At 39.2% G+C, this 19,504-nt stretch overlaps 1 protein-coding gene across 4 annotated transcripts in view; it reads right to left on the bottom strand.

The window, feature by feature from the left end:
- LOC120729579 (leucine-rich repeat-containing protein 4C-like) overlaps nucleotides 1-19,504 on the bottom strand; it is a 152,969-nt gene that overhangs the window by 30,848 nt on the left and 102,617 nt on the right. The gene's annotated exons all lie outside the window — the stretch shown is intronic.

Below are 19,504 nucleotides of genomic sequence, written 5' to 3'. Positions count from 1 at the left end.
ACATTATTTATTAAGAATATATGACAAAAAAAGCGGCAAAAACTACTTAATTACACCATTTCTTTTAAAACTATGCTTTTTTACAACTGGTTGACAAACTTTCCTCTTTCCAGTATTTTAGGGAGGATTTCAGAAGGAAGTGTTGAATTTTCAGCACAGAAGTTGTTTTCTCTGAAGATGTTTCCGCCGATCTTAATGGTGCTTCATTCACATTTGTCCATAATTATTCCAAAATAAGGCACTTCTACTTGGCAAAACAATGATTAGCCAAATGGTTGCCCTTACATTCTTCAAAAAAAAAAAAAAAAAATTGAATACATATGAATGGACCTCTTTGTAATCATCAACATTTTGATTAATAATTGTAATTTATTAAGAGAGAGTGAGACTATACTTTAAAAATTATACTTAAAATTAGTGTTTTTTTGATGAAGCTCATAGTTACGGTTAGATCAGGTGACCCTGAACCATCCCTCAGTATTTAGGTTTAAGTTGCTAGGGAACGTCTACACTAAGATGATACACTAAGCCTCTCACCCTTTTTCACTCCTTGCGGCATATCATTTAATTTTGTCTTCTCTCTCCAGAGCCTGGATCTGCTGGAGGTTTCTTCCTGTCAAAAGGGATTTTATTCTTCCCACCATCACCTAATGCTTGCTCATAGGGGATTGTCTGACTGCTGGGATTTTCTCTCTAATATTTTTGTAGAATATTACTGTATAAAATGCCTTGGGGGAACTGTTGTGCTTTTGCTTTATATAAATAAACTTGAATTGAACTTGAATTTGTATGTTGCATATTTACTGAGATGTATTTTAACTAAAGTTGATGCTGTTGTGTCTGGCAGCTGTGTATAGCTCGGTGTATTTGTGTGTCAGGGAGTTAGTGGCTGTTCCAATACCTTTCATTTTTGTTCATGCAGTTTGTTCTTGCGGGTTTTGTAATAGTTGATATTTTTTCTTTCATAAATATTCCACCCATTGTCTGTCAGAGGAGGTATGCCATTATGATTTACTAAACTACGGTCTGAGCTATAACCCAAATGGCTAGGTCATGCTTGATTCGAGAATGTAGCAACAAAATAAATGTAATCTACTAGTAGTAGTGGCTGTAAGGTACACACTGTAAGGTATTTTGTTGTACAGTTATTTTATTTTCAACTTTAATTTATATATTTATCTTATTCTTCCCAGTTAAATTTACCCTTCATTCTAATTTGTGTTGTACAGTTATTTCATTTTTAACCTTAATCTATATTTTATTCCTTCCTAGTTAAATTTACCCTTTTTAATTTTTCATATTTATTTCCTATCTTATTCATAGCCTTTTCCTTTTTTGTTTTCTTTAGGTCACGAGCAGTTGTCCAAGCATTTCACTACATATCGTACTGTGTATGACTGTGTACGACTGTGTACGTGACAAATAAAATTTGAATTTGAATTTGAATTTTTGAATTTGAAAAGGTGGGTCTTCAATTGAGATTAGGATGCTAAAGGCTAATTTTCCTGAGGTTAAAAGTAGTGTTCAAAGTCTTGTATTTTAATGTTCATTTTGTCTTTTGGGAACCGGTTGATCAGTTATTTCTTGTTTTGATATGGTAACCATTTGCAAGATGCATCAACAGAGTATTTATTAATTACAGGAATAAGTCAAACATCGTGCTAAACAGGATGACTGCCTGTGGCATTTTTACTTGATTGATAAATGACTCGAGCTCATTTGTAACAATAAATAAATAAATAAAACTAAGATTTTCTTTATTAAAATTAAAATAATACAAAAAATTAAATAAGATTAATAAATAAAAGCACTGTGATAATTCAGAAATATTTTTATTACAGATTTGCTAACATAGGTAGGTCTAGCTATAAACCACTTCTTTACAAAAGGAAGTTTTAGTTTTGATGAATTCAAACTTTTTCAGTTTATAAAATAACAGACTGGCACATTTGTCTATCAAAAGTTAAATAATCTGGCTTTGAAGTGATATTATCAACCACTGCTTTACAGTATTAACCAGATTTTGATTGGCTCTTACAAACTAATTGTAATAGCCAGTACTTAAGAACTAGTGCTATATAATACAAACTGAAAACCATTTTTTTGTCAAAGAATGTATGATACAATTTTGAGTTTGTCAGATACAGTTCAACCACCAACCACTCCTAGGCACTTAATTACACATGAAGCTCAAAGTCCTGAAAGAGACAGTTGAAGTAAAACTAGAAATCAATCAAATGACGCAGCCACCTCCTTACACATTCTCACTCACATACATTGCTCATGATTCCTTGAATTAGGCCCGTTACACAATTGAACTGTGGTGAATCATTATGCGTTAGTGATGTCTGTTCATGGTTTACATAACCAGGATTTAATAATAAAACAAGTGTGTGAATGCTCTCCCACAATACTACTGCTGCTCCTCGTCTAAGAAGCAGTACTTGGGTTTGTAGAGCTATTCTGAGTCAGGCAGAGACCTGTAGAAATACAGAATGAGAGAAAGAGAGAGCATAGAGAGATGAAATGAACCGAAGAAGTACATGGCTCCTGCCACATGCCTTCCTTTTACCCTGCAGAGTCTCAGACATTTTGGTCACTGAGGTTTTACAGATGTAGAAATCTTTCAAGGGCTTGTGCATTCAATTTGGCATCAAAAAGCATGGATCAAAACAAGAGCGTATACAGTTTGTTTCAGATCTGCAAACAAGACAGGGTGAACCCTTTCAGTAGATACTGAAAGTGTATGCTGTACACAAAATTCAGAACCAAACAATCTTTAGCCTGTTTTTCTTTTTTCTTTTGTTTTTCATATTACATGACTGAAATATATCCTCGTATCACAGCAAGAGGAATTATAGGGAATGAACGTATCAGCAAGTACATTAAACAAAGACTTCATTTTCAATTATTGTCAGTTATTAACCCAACTGTCTGACAAGCCATGAATACAAAAGAGGAACAAATTAATGGAGAACCTGAATGCTTGACCCTCACAGTGAGGGGATCCGGTGATTCTTGTTGACAGCTGGGGGTATTTTACTGGCCCGTTCACAGGATCACAGAAAATCACCGATCGCTCAGAACAATCACTTTGTTCTGAGCGATCACGTTCATCTTGCGATAAAACATTTCTGTGATGGGAGTATTTTCTTCCAGGATGAGAATGCTCACATCCAAGGGGTTATAAAGCTCACTAAGTGGTTTGATGAAAATGATGTCAATCACATTCCGGGGCATTTGCTGTGGGAGCTGTTGTTGGCTGAAGTGTTACTTTCCTCCATTATCTTCAAAATACCAAATCAGGGAATATCTTTTTAAAGGGTGATGTTCCATCTTTCCAATAAAGTTATGGAAGCTTGAGGAATGAATGTTGAGATACAAGTATAAGGTACAAAATTCAAGGCACTCTGGGAGCACACACCTTACTAAGGGACTTAATGTCAATTTCTCTTAACTTATCACTTGTGTGTATGTTAACAATGAACATAATATTGTTAATTGACAACACATTTTCCCCTACAGAATATTTCAATTCCCAGTTTTTGTGCCGTTTGCTACTACAGGATTAATTTTGGTTATGCTGCTGCTAAGAATCATGATCTAGATGTGATGTGTACATTTACATTAAACCAAACTCACAGTCTACAGGGAGTGCAGAATTATTAGGCAAGTTGTATTTTTGAGGAATAATGTTATTATTGAACAACAACCATGTTCTCAATGAACCCAAAAAACTCATTAATATCAAAGCTGAATGTTTTTGGAAGTAGTTTTTCAGTTTGTTTTTAGTTTTAGCTATTTTAGGGGGATATCTGTGTGTGCAGGTGACTATTACTGTGCATAATTATTAGGCAACTTAACAAAAAACAAATATATACCCATTTCAATTATTTATTTTTACCAGTGAAACCAATATAACATCTCCACATTCACAAATATACATTTCTGACATTCAGAAACAAAACAAAAACAAATCAGCGACCAATATAGCCACCTTTCTTTGCAAGGACACTCAAAAGCCTGCCATCCATGGATTCTGTCAGTGTTTTGATCTGTTCACCATCAACATTGCGTGCAGCAGCAACCACAGCCTCCCAGACACTGTTCAGAGAGGTGTACTGTTTTCCCTCCTTGTAAATCTCACATTTGATGATGGACCACAGGTTCTCAATGGGGTTCAGATCAGGTGAACAAGGTGGCCATGTCATTAGTTTTTCTTCTTTTATACCCTTTCTTGCCAGCCACGCTGTGGAGTACTTGGACGCGTGTGATGGAGCATTGTCCTGCATGAAAATCATGTTTTTCTTGAAGGATGCAGACTTCTTCCTGTACCACTGCTTGAAGAAGGTGTCTTCCAGAAACTGGCAGTAGGACTGGGAGTTGAGCTTGACTCCATCCTCAACCCGAAAAGGCCCCACAAGCTCATCTTTGATGATACCAGCCCAAACCAGTACTCCACCTCCACCTTGCTGGCGTCTGAGTCGGACTGGAGCTCTCTGCCCTTTACCAATCCAGCCACGGGCCCATCCATCTGGCCCATCAAGACTCACTCTCATTTCATCAGTCCATAAAACCTTAGAAAAACCAGTCTTGAGATATTTCTTGGCCCAGTCTTGACGTTTCAGCTTGTGTGTCTTGTTCAGTGGTGGTCGTCTTTCAGCCTTTCTTACCTTGGCCATGTCTCTGAGTATTGCACACCTTGTGCTTTTGGGCACTCCAGTGATGTTGCAGCTCTGAAATATGGCCAAACTGGTGCAAGTGGCATCTTGGCAGCTGCACGCTTGACTTTTCTCAGTTCATGGGCAGTTATTTTGCGCCTTGGTTTTTCCACACGCTTCTTGTGACCCTGTTGACTATTTTGAATGAAACGCTTGATTGTTCGATGATCACGCTTCAGGAGCTTTGCAATTTTGAGACTGCTGCATCCCTCTGCAAGATATCTCACTATTTCTGACTTTTCTGAGCCTGTCAAGTCCTTCTTTTGACCCATTTTGCCAAAGGAAAGGAAGTTGCCTAATAATTATGCACACCTGATATAGGGTGTTGATGTCATTAGACCACACCCCTTCTCATTACAGAGATGCACATCACCTAATATGCTTAATTGGTAGTAGGCTTTCGAGCCTATACAGCTTGGAGTAAGACAACATGCATGAAGAGGATGATGTGGACAAAATACTCATTTGCCTAATAATTCTGCACTCCCTGTATCTATAATCCCCAAAAGTGCTTTTGTTTTCTAAACCTTAGAATGACAAATGGCCATCTGGATAAGAATCTCAGTGGATCTGTGGTTCAAGGTTTTTACAGTGGAATTAATGAAACCCAGTTCTTTCCCAAAATGACCCCAACAAACATCTTACTATGACAATAATGCTTGGGAGGGCAATTTAGCAATGCATGAACTAAAGAAATGACAGAAATCATTGCACACAGACAGCGTACACACCTATGCACCCATAAAGTAGACAGTGTTTAGAAGTGAAGCCTGTAAGAGCAGATGCTTGCACACACACAGGCACACTCTCTATGTTAAAAAGCAAAAAATATTAATTGAAAATCTCAGCTGTGTATTTTTATATTTTATATAACTTCTGACAAACTTGGCATCCCTAGGCCTTCGTTCCTGACAAATTACTGGCGGACAAATTACAGAGCTTCAGCTGGAAATGAACAAAAGCCCAACTGAGGGACACGCTCAGCTGGCAGACATTTAACTTTAGCTGGAGAACCCCCGAGTGTGTGTATGTGTGTGTGTCTGTGTGTGTTTATGTATGTGTGTGTGCGTAAAGAAGAGAGAGAGACTTCATGTTAGCAGTCACATCACATCACAGTTTGCAACCACATTGATTAAGAGAGTTACCATGCAGACTAATTTGGACATGGAGCAGACTAAACGGTTACTGGCAACCTCTGATTTTATGTGAGGACATTAGAACACTTTAATTATCTCACATCACCATAAATGATTTTTTTTCCCCTTTCTGTGCAGCTTTTATTTTTACTTTTTTAGTCATATGTCTAGGCATTAGTGAATAATGGATTATAAGCACATGTAATTTTTTTTAAATAAAGAAACAGCTATTGTGTGTATGTGTGTACATAGATCTAGTTATAGCCGTGGAATTGCTTGTCGGCATGTTTTGTACCACTGCATGCATGTGGAGCTTTTATTTGTTTCACTTTATTTGAGGATGTGGCCCTTTGGGACACTGAAAACAAATTCTATGTAAACTGTGAACTGCTGAGGGATTACAAGAGCCAAAGCCATCCATCAGAGTTGGACGTATCCTCCATATGCAAGCAAATGAATCAGAGCACGTGCCCTCCCACCGGATCCATGAGCAGCAAGGGTGTTAGGTGAGGTGAAGAAATGCCCTATAATAAGATGGAGATTAGAAAACCCTCTTGTGATGCTAGAGTAAAAGTTCAGGCAAATATAAGAATAAATGACAAATAAGGTCAATTAAATTGGCTCTGTGACAAAGCAAAGACAGCATTAAAACCCATCACGTCTTTTGAAGTGTATAGTGCTAAGCACAGTGTGGCTGTAAGATATCTAGTTATCCCTGAAAGGGTCTGTAATCACTGGAAGTAGTTGCACAAGACCCCACTCCACACAGCTGTGTATCACTTTTTGCAGCACTGTGGTACTGTCGTCCTCTAGGAATGATTAACCCAGAAGAGCTTAATATAGAAGGAGAGGAAGAAATAGATGGGATAGAAGGATGAGAGGGAAAGAGTGAGAGAGTGAGCAGGGCAAAGAGGACATTACTGAATTCCTTGGAGAGTCTACTCTTTACCTCTGCACATCATACCATGTTCACCACCGTTTAGCAATCTGTCTGCTAATTAATCATGCACTGTAATCAGTCAGATAGGTAGTGAAAAATAGTCTGTGTTCATATGTATTAGGAAACAGGTACACAGAATAAAAGATACAGACTGAATGCCATTTGCTGTTTCAGTAATCTCATCTATAATTGCAATGTTAATGAAATCAGGCTTTGGCATTTACTTAGCTAAGTTCAAGTTGCAAAAATACAGTGCAGACTTGGCACCTATGAGTTGTCTTTTGATGATGTACTGTGATTTTGTTAGACTTAAAGAAATCAGACCAGTGAACAATGGCCAAGTAAATCTTTGATTCTGGAGTTTTATCATCTACTAGATGGGATTGGGTGCACTATTCATTATGCTGATAGTGATCTCCAGAGTGGTGGTATCACAGTCACTGGAGATGGATTGACTGCATTGCCATCAGGGCAAGAAATCATGTCTGCAGCTTTTTAGACTAATTTTGACATGGTGGCAAAAGCAGCAGGGGTGGGCCGGGTTAGCATCCGACTCAGAACACCAGCCAAGCCTGCTAGCTCCCATACAGCCATCAGTGCTAATCTCCTGCTAAGTGCTAACAATAGCACTGATGTGCTTGCTTTATGGAGGAACAGTGCACCCCACAAGTCTGCCTTGTTTGCACGATGCCCCAGCAACCAACCATCTTTAACTTTCCCATTACCAAGGGAACAGTAGAGCTGAAATCAGCTCGGGTATTGTTGCTCTCCTGGAATAGCTGTGTGATTGAAGGCACACAGGTTACTGGATCTGCCATCACAGGCACCAGGAAATGAGGAAAATGTGGATAAACAGTTCTCAAAACCAGCTCCTTTGCATACAGCACAATGAGATTAGTGAAAGAGAAAATGTGGAGCAGGACAGCGATGATAAGAGGGGAAGATATAACACTTAGTGTTTAGGGTATTTAGACTGGCAATAGAAGAAGAGAGTTTGGAAGAGTTCAACAAGAGTGGAAATGAATAGATTTAAGCCCTTAGACGAAATGAAAGAAGCACATTACAAAATAATAAATCTATAAAGTAAAAGAAAAAACATACTGGAACATTTTGAATTGAATTGTACCGATCATACATCGCATGGCTGTTTGTCAAGTATATGAAGTCAGATTCCTTTTAAACTTTTTGATGTTTTCACTGAGAGACAGGCATGTACCTGCTCTCATTGGTTGTTCACTTCATATTTCAGTAGAAGTTTGTCATGTTCACATTCTTGTTCATACAGTGAGACAATGCTCAGCTATCTGCCTGAGAAGCCTCACTACAGGGTAATAGAAATACTGCCTAAAGCGTACTTTAATTGACAATTCACTATAAGTAACCTGGTTTTCTAAAAGAGGGTGACTGGTTTAAATAGACCTTCAGTGACTTTCTTTGTCCTCACACATCAGTCTGGGATCCTCCTGTAAATCCAAGCTACTACTACTGCATAACATAACGATGCCTTAGTAGGATTAGGCCTTGCAAATCTTGCAGTATTATTTCCATTTTATACGAAATACAGTGTGCTGTTACTTATAGCAGCAACTCGGTTGAATACTAACTATATACTATAACCTAATAATGTGTTTCCCTGATATTTATATCTGCAGTTTAATGTCTTTGTGGGACACCTCTTTATTTACCTTCTCTAATTAGGACAATTACTGTATATTTATGCTAACCAGGATATGCCCCTCTCAAACACTCAGTAATCTTTCATATGTAAGCATATGTGGTCCACCACATTTCATAAAGACTTTAATCCTGTAACAGCTCTGGGCATTGAGTTTGAAACATGGTAAATCACTGTGGACCCTAGCTGCACTGAAAAGGCAAGAGCTTTACCGTGGTATATCAAAGTGCAGTTCTCCATTTTAACACACTCTCTGAAGCTTTCTTTCTTTCTTTTTTCCATCTGTATTTCCTTTTCCCAAATCTTTGGGGTTTTCATAGACATAATATCAACTAATGTGTGAGATGTATGGCCTTATGTATATTTCTTTTAGAAATTGCAATTAAACTGTCATTTTAATGCAAATTTACTGCATAATCCAGAAGCATCATTATTTCTGTGACTTCCTTGATTGGGTAGAGAAGGAGATAAGGTTTGCCTGATCTTGCTAAATTGAATGACAACCAAAGACACAGCTAGAGAAGGAGGGACAGCAATGTCAAACACAACACCAAGTTAGGCAGGCATCTGGTGAGTGGAATTAACTTGCTGTCTGAGTTCACAAGCAGGTCTGACACACCAAAAGCTACAGCAACCACACTCAGCACACATGACATGTGGAGTGAACAGCAGTCTTCTTGGCCAGTTACCCATTTTCAAGGTGAGGCATTAAACTAAATGTGTGATATATTTTACGGTCAAATAAAATAGATAATGCTTTGCCCCGTGGACATTTTATCCAGACATTATGCCAAAGTACAATATACTGACCAATTTGTATTAAAGTATGCATTCAATCACTACTGATTGGGTTCTACGTAAACATATTTTCCTATATCCAGTCAAGCAGTTTTAGTGCCTAAAGCCAAATTCTAACCAATTAGAAAAAAGCAACAACATTTTTTTTTTATTAAATTATTTGTGTGAGTGCAGGTTGAACATTCCCATAATAATGGACCTCATATACTGTAATATGCCATTAGATATACGTGTTGAACCTTTGTAACTTCATGGGTTAGATTTATAATATAAATATGGAATTACATATTTCCCACAATGACACTAACACTCTTATGGAGTGTTCTTCCCAGTGAACTTGTCATTTATAGTGTAAATTTAAAAAAAAAAAAGATAATATTTCCACTGGATCTATAAAATTCAGATCCTCAAAATCTAGTCAAAATCTGTCATCTGAGAAGCAAGGTTGAAATTTCAACAATCAATGAAACTGTTAATATGTGTAGTATTTTTTTGTTTTTGTTTTTTAGGTTAAGGTTATTATAAACCTTTACCACTAGGTACCAGGTCTTAGCCCCATCATCCAGATGGTGAAGGGATCCACCGAGCCAAAGAAGGAGTCCCACTGGGCTTGGTTAGCTTGTGGGACTCCATAGGCAGCTGACAGGTACTAGCAGGTAGCTCTGGGAGTAGGTGAGGCAAAAACTCAAATGTGGGAGGGGTTTGATGGAACAAGACTTTCAGTCAGCCTCAAAGTGATTCTGGCAAACTATCAGGTGATTCCGGAAAGGATAGTGGTGCTCGACACAGCGGGTTTACAGTGTGGGTGGGGTGCTTCTGACTTCACTGAGGATATGTTCATGGAGTGGAAGCATTACTTCAAGGCAATCTGCAATCACACTGATGCATGGAGCAGGCATCCAACCAGAATTTCTAGGTGGCGCTAAGTGGCAGGAAGCTTCCACCTTGGTGGCCTCAGAATCTTGTCTCTGTTTTTTGGAGAGATGACATGGTTGTTTTGGCAGGATTAAAAATGAGTCTCTCCAAGTCTGAGCCCAGATCAGGGATGAGTGGCTGTCCCAAGTGGAAGAGTTTAAGTATAGGGGCCTTTATGAGTGAGGGGAGAGGAAAGCATGATATTGAAACATGGATTGGTATAGCACCTGTATCAATGGGGACTCTTTATCATTCTGCAGTTGTAGTTTGTAGTTGTCGATTTACCCACCTATGGTCACAAGTGAAAGAATAAAACCATGGGTACAAGTGGCTAAAATGAGTTTTCTCTCAGGACACGGTGGAGAGATTATGTGTACCCCGGGTGAGCTGGAGGAAGTGGCTAGGGAGAGTGAGGTCTGGGCTTCCTTGCTTAGGGTGTCCCTGTGATTCAGACCCAGATAAGCAGTAGAAAATGGTCTGATGATGAGGTTTTACCAAACAGCTGTTTCCACTGCTGCACACTACTGTTTGCCATCGATGAACAAGCAAGCAAATGCCCACTTGGAATTAGCAATAATAAATCTACCAGTAAATATACATACTGATATGTGTTTTCAGTCGTTATCAAACTATGTTTCTTTTTGTTATACATTGAATTCATAAGGAGAGACCCAGTGTCCCACTTCATGTTACTGTACCTCTGTAGCACTAAAAAGGGTGAAAACAAGACACTTGATATGAAGAAAGAAATTAAAATGTTCCTGACGTACAGTCACTTGACAACACTGGATAAAAAATGCTTAATTTAATTCTAAAAGTTTATGCAGAACTTTCTTATTGAAGCATTCAAAACAATATAGTCCTTGTTACCATATTCCAGCATTTTTCCGTCGGTTAATTTGGATTAAGGTCCACTTCACAGAGGCTGTAATCACAATGCAGCTGATCCTTTGATGTTGTTACAAATGAGTACAAAAATGGCAGAACAGTGTTATGAAGATTTGTTCTCCTATTTCACTAGTGAGAACACTGTATCTCCCCTAAGTCAGTGAATCTCGTTTTCTTCAGCATGATGAAATCCTCCATTGTCACGTTAAATGAGAGGATCGAGTATCCGAGCTTTTTGGGTTGAAAAAAAGACTTTCTCCTGTTTGCCCAGCCATCCATTGAAGACTATTTGCATTTTTGACATTTATGGGTGTCCTTCCAACACTTGCAGTATAATTTATGTGACTTATACAGCTCATTTACAGATTGATAGCTGCCATTCTTAACTGGATATAATGAATACCTCATCACTGCACAAAAGTTACTGTGCTCTGCCTTTATGCCAGAGACTCCACAGAGCCACTTTCATTCTTCATTAAAACCTAATTTGTCTTTAGAAGACAGAAGCCTTTTTAACACCCCCTGTTTTTATGCATCACTTTAGTCAGTACAAGGAAACACAATTTGCCATTAAGGTTCATCATTCAAAAATGAACACTGAAATGAAACTAAAGAAAGAATTCCAATTAAGAGAGAGTCACGTAGGGCAGGGTGCTGTGAAGTTTGAGGCTGATTGTCCACAGTACAGACAGTGATAAGGAAATAGCAAGACAGCAGTTCATGACTTATACATTCTGCATTTACGGAACTGCTTTGTCCTTCAAAAGACCTTGTCCTGTTATAGCAGTCAACCAGGCATGTCTGCTGTGATCTTATCCAGAGCACAATAGGAAGAGCTTGTTTCTATTCCACTTCCTTACTGAAGGGTTTTAACCTTTTTCGCTGTAAGGGGCACCTAACATTCATATGACCTCTTTTAACTACAAAACTCCACATTCCAATTCAAGCATTGCAAAATGAAATAGAATAGCAGAACTGTGCCTTGGAGCAAAAAAAAAAAATGCAATATGATGGCTTGGACATGATAGGGCCTTTATAGATTAAAGAAAGAGGTAGAGATGAAGCTAATGAAAACAGAAAGAAACTGACTCGCTTTTATGCTCATGCATGCTTAGTGTTATGCAAATCCAGACCATATCAGTGGGGGTGGGGAAGAGGAATGATTGCATGCCAGTGACCATAGGCGTCCCACCTGTTTCATCAAGCACAGAATATTCTTTTAACCTGTCCACACTGTCCTAAAAACAGTAAGTCTCCCGAAGGGTTTCGTGAGCCTCTGCTAAAAAACAAGGTTTATTCTGGATTTTGTTTTGAAACGCATGGTTTAGCATAGTCCACCTGATTTCAAGTCTGTTTTTCCATCATCTTTTTCAGTAATTTTGCACAAAGAGACATACTTGTGGCTCAATACTTGTTTGCAAGTCAGGTGGAGATTTGAATCCGCTATCACTTTTTCCTAAAAATAAAGTTGCAAAGGAGGAAACCCAAATCAGTGAAGCAAGGATAGTGCTTTCCAGAAACACAAAAGGATCAAGTGAAGAAGAGCCGTACGCAGTGATCGACCTTTGTTTCCAACACCCACGCTTGCATCAACACAGACATACAAACACCATCGTTTACACACACAAACAGACACACACTCATAAACCTCTGTACTATGCAGCCCCAGAGAGAAAAGGCAATCCTCACACCTAATGAATATTACAATGAGCTGGATCTGGGTCATTAATATGACACAGTCGTTACACTGGAGCCCAATTAGCAGTCAACATAGAGCCTGGAACGTTCCCCTGTTACTATACATAATCACTATATCACTGCGACAGACTCGGAGCAGGGAAGGATCAAACCACAGTCACATACAAGGAATATCAGAGACCCTTCTATGGATAGCGCGACTCGATGAGGAGGTCACAGCTGTTTCATAATATTCAAACAAACTAGAAAACTAGAAATATTACACCTGAGTTCCACATGACACAAAATCCTCCATTATAAATAATATCACATATTATGCAACATCGTATGCTGTAAAATGAGTATCACCATTAAAACTTGATGATGTTTGACAGTAGATTACTTATGATTCAGCCCAGTGTGGGAGTTAGTAGCTTGGAAGTGTAAAGAAAAATCTAAAGTTTAAAGGAAGAAATATATTCCTTAAGCTATTTCACAGAGATCTGAGACAAAATTCCTGAGATCCAACCCACTTTTGTGCAGTTATGCTAAGTGGCAATTCAGTAGCAATAAAAATATGACAAACACTTAACAAGAACTTTGTTGTCTTCTGTTATGTGATTCCTAATAGGCTTCCCATCTGCAAGCACTGACACAAAACAGTTGGTTGTATTACTGCTGGGAATTATGTCTTAGTTTCTGTTATGTGGACACAAGTACAATTTTTCAGTCTGAGTGCCCAAAAGGAAAATTACATTCCCTAATATTTCCAGATTTCGCTGTAGCAATGTGATTTATCAACATGTCTATAACCACCTCACGTGATGCATTTAAAACTGGCAGATATTTTTTCAGATTGGCAGCTGCTAAATGGCTCTTTAACAAACATTTCTTTTTTTAAAAACAGCTCAAAGAAAAACTCTGTGCAAGGAGTTTTGCTTTTGGCTTTTCTCTCTATGACTGCTTACACCCATCAGTTTAATTTTGTGTTTTTATCCATTAGAATTACACCCTGATGTACAGATAAACATGAGTCATTCATAGAGAACTTTGTTGTTGTTGTTATGTGTTGCTTTTTGATTTTTTTTTTTTTTTTGCAACTCTCCAATTATCTTTATTGACGTAACCATCCTGCCTCTTGTAACCAGGAAGAAAATAATTGTCTCCCAGTCTTAATTCCTGACAAACCGGCAGTTTGAATGTTTAAGGGTTTCATTTCATATGTTTAGAATTAAACATACTACTTGTAAATGGCCTGTATTTGTATAGCGCTTTACACATCCACATCTGACAGAGGCGAGGCTGCCGGACACTGGCGCCACCGGACCCTCTGACCACCACCACCAGTAGGCAACGGGTGAAGTGTCTTGCCCAAGGACACAACGACCGAGACTGTTCAAGCCAGAGCGCGAGCCGGCAACCTTCCGATTACAAGGCGAACTCCCAACTCTTGAGCCACGATCGCCCCATTGTCGTCTATGAGGGAGATGAGCCATTAGCCAGGCATGCATGAGTTCTCTTATTTCCATCCAGCATTTTCAGCAGCTTTTATTTCTTTTCACACATGCAGTTGCAGAGCGGACTGACAGCCTCTGTCACAAGGCCCTGACCTAAGCGGCGAAACAGACTGGTACCACAGCAGACTCTATAGAGACAACTTGGATTAAATCAAGCGTAAGTCAATTCTTGTCAGATCAAAACTATCATAGTAGGGCAGCCTTGCCTACATGCAGGTGCTAGGATGAGTGACGCATTAAGGTCAGAGTCTAACAGGGTGAGTGGGTAGTGAGAGAAAAGCAACAAAAAAAAAAGATACTGAGACTCACTGATACACTGATGCATAAATCAAAAATATATCATTTATTTAAAAAATAAAAACACGATTCTGCGTGCATGCACATGATAAGAGTATAAGAGTATCTTTAAAGGTGTTAGAGTTGTCAGCAACACATGTTATATATATAGCTTGTTTTTGAATGATCAAAGATGCAATGTCTGTATAACTTTGTATTAAGTCTAACAATGAGACGACTAACTGGTGTGTGACCATGCTGTGTTGTATTGTGGGGCTTTGACTGATGACCAGACTCCTGCTGCGGAGCTCAGTTGAGCTACCATGTGATTGCCAGCCCGACTGAGCTTATGAGTTAAAAAGCTGATCTGAGAGACAGACGGCAAAGCTAGACCCAGATGTCCAGATCCCAGGCACTCTTTCTGCACTCCTGGGTCTGCAGAAGGCACTAGTTTTGAAAGGCACCTGCATGTGGTTTCACACACATACATATGCTAAGCAAAAATCTACAGAGAGTCCATTTGATAATCAAAATTCACATGCATGGCCATTGAGGACAAATCAACCAGTTTAGATTTTGCATGTAATGGTGTGCAAACAGCTTATGCTTCAAAGAGCTTATTAAATGTTAAAAATATAACCTTTTATCAGTCAGTGAATCAACAGGCTTATGTTCAGTGGCCAGAATATGTTGTTGCTTGTTTGGGCACCGTGTTGTACTTTTTTGTTGTAGATTTTTTTTCCTCTTCCATATAAGTCATTTATGTTCCAACAGCTGAATCTTTTTTTTCTTTTATTGTGTCATTGCTTTCTTTTTCCAGGTTTCCTATGCTTTGATGCTTTCACCTGGGGACACCAAAAACTACAATAAGGGTAAAAATAAGGGGCCCCTAGTTAAGTGCTATTTTTGCTGTCTTGGAGAGTGAGATACAAAATCTGTGCATCTACCCAGCAGATAAAGCTTGCTATTTCTAAGGACACAACACTATCCGGACAAAAAAAATCATCCTATCCGCAGAGAGCCGTCAAATAAATATATATTTTTTAATCTCAAAAACAGTATATGTTTAAAGCTAAACACTTGCAACCATATAGACATGGCTTTTCCACCATTCATCATCCTCTTTCAGATTGATTATGCTAACAGGATTCAGGCTGCATATTACAAAACCTTGTTAAGAAAGTGAAGAAAGACAGAATTGTGGTGTTTAATTTTAAAACATCCGACCGTATCAAATTTAGATTTTAGTTTTGTCACTAAAGGCTGGTGTCCACTGACAACCTGTGTTTTAGTTAACAGCTTAGAAGCTGCCTTGGGATGTGCTAGTCATGGATCTGTTGCTATGCGACCACTAAAAACCTGTTTGAAGGGCATATCTCCAGTTCAAATGTTTTTAACTTTGAGTGTTTAGAGCACAGGGTATGAAGCCCCCAGCACACAAAGCTCACTCTTAAATTCCACTGTCAACAGCAAAAGATTGAGGAAACAGCACTTGAGGGGAAATGTCTTCTTTTGTAACCTGCCGTCAATTTAATTTTTGTCTTTTTTTTTTTAAAACAATACTTAGATATCCATACCTCCATAAGGCAGATTCTGGAGAAAAGTAAAATGAGGGAGAAAGAGATAGCCTGGCACCCATTCCCACCTCATTTAACCTTTTAATTTAAGAGCAAGAATTAATGTGGAGGCCAGGGCCAGTATCACTTTAAACAGACACTGCCCAGTTGCCCTGAAGACAGGAAGAATGACTCCTCTGTGGTGCATACATATTAATTTGCTGTGGAAGTGTGTGTATCTGTGCATGTGCACATGCATGTGTGTGACAGCGAAAGAAAGAGGGAAAGAATGTGTCTGTGTTTCCCCTGTACTTATTAAGCAAGATATTATTAACCGAGTCATCACATCATTCCTACCTCGGGTGCTGTCACTCTCATTTTAGTAGCATGTGACATTCCAGTGAGGTCAAGAAAAGAGAAACTGGCAGTGAAGAGGAAGGTGAGGATTACTAAGTCGAAAAGACACCATCATCATGACTGGTAAGGTGGGTGATGTAAGGCAAGCGGTGAGTAATGACGCATCCTGAATTCAGGTCAGTGCTCTTAGCTGAATTTTACAAGGGAAGCAACGAATCAGAGCAATTGTGATGGAGTTGAAAGAATTCTTTATTAGCCATGAATCACAGTAGCAAAAATGTTTGAATCTATGTTGATTCAAAACACCAACAAACACCGCACAATGTTGCCACACCGAGTACACTTATCTACATTTCATTCAGTCTACTAGTGTTCCCACGATGTGAGTGGGAGCCGGGACAGAAAAAAAGAAGCAATGCTCTCTGGCCTCTAGAATGATAGAATGGCACTTTTATGATGTCTCCCAGATTATTCGCTGAGATGGATGGGCTGAGCTGGATGGGTTGAGCTGGAACACCAATTGATTAATCCATCGGATGGTGGAATGTGCTGTGGCCGTCCCCCTGCTCAGCTGTTCTTTCTTTTGGACAGAACATTCAGACAGACATGCAGGAAAGGATGACTAATGAGCAGGGCTGCTGCAGATACCATTCATGGTGCATGTGTGCTGTGCTGTGCCCAAGATGCTTGCTTGTGTCTAGTTGATAAAAAAAAAGAAGTCTCAGGTTCAGATGATCTTCCACAGTGGTAGAGTACTGTAACGACTACATGAGGAAGCCACTGATATAGTGCACTTACAGTGACAAAACTGTGACAAATTCCCACATTTTACCACAGCACTCTCTTCAAAAGATTACATGCGTCATCCAGAAGAAGAAACTGAGGTTAGCTTCTTTATCACACTCACAATAGCTGCATAAGATGCAGATTTGCAACACTGTGTCAGTAGCCATCACATTAGTAGTAATCCACCGCTGGCTTATGAAAGCATCTTTCAGATGTTTCCTTTAAGGTGACTCTCTTCTCGCCTACCTCTTCAGCTATGCATGATTAATCAACATGTCACACCCACATGTCTAAAATCTGCAGTCATCAGCCATGACTGTGGATTTTAGACATGCACTTCCAACAGCTTCAAAATATATTTTTGCTGCTTCTGTCCTATTCTCGAGCTCCACACACTTACAAGTTTCTCTAATATAATATCTATGTGGATATAATATTGCCATAAACCCTGTGCCACTATGTATAGTTATGCTCAACAGGGTGTTTAATAAAAATACATGCACAATACTAAAATCCAAATGTACCGTAAGCTAAGAGCACAATTAATTATTACTGCAAGTATATGGTTTTAGCTTGAGTCCATTATTATTATAATTAATTATACCATATCTATCAACATCATCTTCATATGAAGGCTCCTTTCACCTCCAGCATTATGGCTTTCAGCTCCTATCTAGCCTAGCACTCAAGACCCCCAGCATCGCACTGCTGGTTTCCAATACAAAAGGGAGTAGATAACGGATCACTGTAACTGTTCTCTTTCTCACTGAATGAAACCCCCTGAGAGATTTTATACCCAGAGAAGATGAAAAATGTAGGGGTAGTTCCATTATTGATACAAGTCCCCGGCAGTGAAAGAAATGAATGCTAATGGTGTCCTAAGCCAGGCTTTACAGAGATTAATCCGATTTGAAAAATGAACATTTTATTATAAGGCACACAGTGCTGGCCTTGATCTGAACTGAGTCACAAGCTGAGGAGGGGGAAAATGACAAAGGGAGTGTGGGGAGGGAACATGGGTATACAGCCTGTCGCTTTGCAAGACCCTGGCACCTTATTGCAATGGTGCCCTTTCCCAGATGACAAGTTCATTAATTTTCTGACGCGGCTGCTTGGAATGATTTTCAATAGATAAGTCAGACAACAATGGCTAGAGAAATTGGACATAAAACAGATGTCTATGGTAGAAACATCATCAGCCGAAGACTGGATTTGTGTGAGCAGCGGAAAGTCCCTCTTGGTCCCTGAGTTGCACCTGCTCTAAGGCTATTTCCTACTGTTTAGAAGGACTAATAGGGACACACTGGAGATACAGTTGTTGTCCATCTAGTGTAGTGAAATAAACAAGCACTAATCCAGAGTGGCCCAGTGAATCAGTCAGTTTCAAACCCATTTGCTCCTTATTTTGGCTGGATCCTTACAACCCATAGCTACAACCCACTTCCCTCTCCAAGAAAATCTCCACGGGGATGAAAAAAAGGTTTGAGTAGTGTTAAATGGGGAGGAGGAAGAGTCTCTCTGCTTATTACTATGAATCACTCTGTACCAGCTGCCAACAAACATCAGCAAACTTGGGAAAATGTAGGGGGGATTTATCTTGCATAAGCCTCTGACAGGGCAAAAACATAAAATCAGCAGTCTAATTTGTCTCCCCAAGGTGATGCCACTCCATCATATGGAGGGCTTTCCTTTCAAGTGGGTGAATAATGTCTGCCATGTTTCTCACTTTCACAGGTGAGAGATGCAATTTATTCTTTGTCTCAAGAGTGACAGCCACCTCTATTTATGCTTTTACCACCAACACTGGTTTGTCACCTTCTTGACAAACATCTATTTTTAAGCCCACCACCAACATAACACAAAACCAGTGGCACTTCATGTACTTATCTGCATATTTTATGAGTTGTGGGTGTGGTGTATGTATATGTGCTGGGGTTGATACTTTAATAAAATGTTTAATCTTTAATTCGAGGAGCAGGTAAAATGAGTCAGATTACAAAATGATTTACAAAACATGTTGTGCCACATGAAATGCTATGAACTTCGCCAATATCACATCTGTTGCTTAGTTGCACAGTCAAGGATATTCCTGTCTTTTTAGTGGTTGTGATTTTTGAGCCATTATCTACAACATCTATGCCTTTTCCAGTTGAGTAGAGGATGAGTGACTGCCGCCACTTTTAATTTCAGCACCAGGAGAAAGGACAGCTCCCTCTCCGGCTACCACGGAGGGCGGTGAACAAGTGCTTTTTGTGTAAGGGA

The sequence above is a fragment of the Simochromis diagramma genome, unplaced genomic scaffold (genome assembly GCF_900408965.1).
Source record: "Simochromis diagramma unplaced genomic scaffold, fSimDia1.1 OVJJ01000293.1, whole genome shotgun sequence".
Lineage (NCBI taxonomy): Eukaryota > Metazoa > Chordata > Actinopteri > Cichliformes > Cichlidae > Simochromis > Simochromis diagramma.
This window is presented reverse-complemented; position numbering and strand designations above follow the sequence as displayed.